The sequence below is a fragment of the Etheostoma spectabile genome, chromosome 5 (genome assembly GCF_008692095.1).
Source record: "Etheostoma spectabile isolate EspeVRDwgs_2016 chromosome 5, UIUC_Espe_1.0, whole genome shotgun sequence".
Lineage (NCBI taxonomy): Eukaryota > Metazoa > Chordata > Actinopteri > Perciformes > Percidae > Etheostoma > Etheostoma spectabile.
The window spans coordinates 33449046-33451783 of NC_045737.1; the positions used below are offsets into that span (position 1 = coordinate 33449046).

The 2738-nt window shown below is 40.4% G+C and overlaps 1 protein-coding gene across 2 annotated transcripts in view; it reads left to right on the forward strand.

The window, feature by feature from the left end:
* The window catches only part of tbx15 (T-box transcription factor 15), a 38783-nt gene that overhangs the window by 8155 nt on the left and 27890 nt on the right, over window positions 1-2738 (forward strand). The gene's annotated exons all lie outside the window — the stretch shown is intronic.

Genomic DNA, 2738 nt, shown 5'->3' on the forward strand with positions numbered 1-2738 from the left:
CTCTCTCTCTCTCTCTCCCTCTCTCCTCTGAGCTCTGTTTGGAGGGTGTTAATGTGTTGCACATGCAGGCCGCTCTGTTGTGTTCAGGCCCTCGTGACGCAGCAGGTCATTCCTGATGTCGGTGAATAAGGAGAGCTGGTTCTAATTAATCTCTCTGCAACATGTTCCGTGTTTTTCTCGCGCTCTCGGGCCAGCAGTGCAAACCCAGAGCAAGCGCAGAAGTTGACCTGCGGATCCTGCAGGAAGGACCTTCACCCGCAGTCTGCAACGCTCCCACGTGCCCGGAGCGCAGCACATTTCCACTAACATTCCCCCCTCTGTTCACATCGATCGGCATGGTTGACATTAGGTTTGATGTTGCTTCCACTTTACGGCAAATATCCTCCCTTGATAAGGTTTTCGTTCTCTACCGTGTTGAGACTTTTACGGTTTGGTTCTTAGAGAATAAACTCGATGAGGTGAGACAATGCTTTAGATTTTAAACACAAATGTTTATTCGATCAAAAGTTTCTTTTGATTATAGCCGTGTTGGGACTTTTCATGACCAACGAGAAGGCCTTTTAGGCACTTTATAAAATGTGTTTTTGCTTGTTTCCAAATGATTCAGTTATCGACGTAGGCCTGCTCATTTATCCAAGACCGAAACAACTCGGCCAAACGGATGAGACCAAATTAAACATCCCAGAATACTTTAATAGAGTAGATATATTTCCTGTTTTACACGAGAGTTTCTGGCTATTTTTTTTGTAATGTATAAAATAGCTGGGGTTGATCTACTATTTATTTTAATCCACCTGTTATTTTGAAACCAGAGTTTTATTTTGAGTTTCTCTGCGCTCCTCTCAGCCCTGACTTCAGATTACAATGAACCCGGATGTTGCTCTCCTCTCCTCTGCTCGGGACAGACTACAGACTACACTCGGCTGGTTTTATGAATTGGGTTGAAATTGGTAACCAGCTCGTAAACAGAGCAGCAATCATTTCGCGCCGACGCAGAGAAAAGGCGGACACGACCCTCGCCGTGTGTAGTTCACGGCCTGCTCATAATAAACTCATAAATCCAGAAGAGCAGGGAAGCGAGAGAGCAGCCCTCTTCTCTAATAGGCAGGGCAGGCCCGGATTTACGACCTTTAAATGAATTCGGAAAAATGCAGCGTTTGAAGTGCAAAACGAGGTATTAAGTTGAAATGTCTCCCTCTCCACACACAGACTGTTAATATAGATGCCCTTTTTCTTTATTCGGACTATAATTTCCACTGTTTTTTTTTTTTGCATGAGTCTCGAGCTGCAGCTAATGGGAGGAACTGGTTGCAAAAAAAATACCTGAAGGATACAAAAAAAATACATCGATTTATATGTAAATAACATCTCAGTTTGTCGATTTTAAATTGATATTATGATTAAATAAAGACTACAACCTCCGAATGCTCCCTACATTCCTGGAATGCAAAGGTCAGAGGTCACCATGACAACATGGAACGTCATCGTCATCAGGGGGGTAGTAGCTAAGTCCGTAGGGAGTCCGGTTGGGAACCGGAGGGTCGCTGGTTCGAGTCCCCATACAGACCAAAGTGTGGTGGTGGACTGGTAGCTGGAGAGGTGCCAGTCCATCTCCTGGGCACTGTCAAGGTGCTCTTGAGCAAGGCACCGAACCCCCAACTGCTTGGGTTTCCTTTCCATGGGCAGCCCCCCCACTCTGACATCTCTTCGTTAGTGCATGTAAAGGTACTGAGCATGTGGAACTTGTAATTTCCCCTTGTAGGATTTATAGAGTATATATTATTAATATTATATTTCTCTTCATTAAAATAATGAAAATCATGGAGAATTAGGAGCTGTGAGGCTAAAAAGATCTTTCACTCAAATAAACATTACATTAAATATATTTGTATATATCCATTCAAAATAATACAGTTTACCTTATAATTATTATTATTATTATTATTATTATTATTATTATTATTATTATTGTTATTATTAGTGGTAGTAGTAGTATTATCATATTTTTCTTCATTAAAATAATGAAAATTAGGGACAATCAGGAGCTGCTTTTTCAGTCAAATAATCATTTTGTATTTTTATATATCCAAGCAAAATAAATGAGATCAGATGAAGATTATGCTGAATAAATTCTGAACTCTGATTGACCAACACGTTGCAGGGGAGACGTTCTGCTTCAGGAGCTACAAACTGATTGGATGGATTTGCAGTACGTCTTTAGTTAAAGCAGCCAATCAGGACCAGTCAGCACGAAAACCACCCGCAAAACAAATCAAGGAATCGTTGAAATGCACCTAAAATTAAGAATTCCCAAAATGTTGTAAATATTATAGTTTTATCATTAACGTAGATAACTGCTTCATCAGCTGCTTGTCTGCATGCTTTTTGATAGGTTTACTCAGCGCTGCACAAACGTTACTGTGCACATAATCACAGTAACGTTTGACTTAATATACTGTATAGAGCATATCCTATATTCCAGTGTATTCGGTAATGAAGACACAGCAATTGAGTCATTGACCTGTTAATCCAGCATGATTATGCAACAGTGCATTGTGTAGCATTACATCTTTATTGCATTGACTTAACATTTATGATAATTAATAAATCTTAACAATGATCAGGAGCACTCAGTGTGACAGATCTGCAGTGTGTAGCGGCATTTATTTATATTGACGGTGCTGCTGCTTTTTTCATCAAGTTGAAACACGTGTGTGTGTTTTGTTTTAATGGGGGGG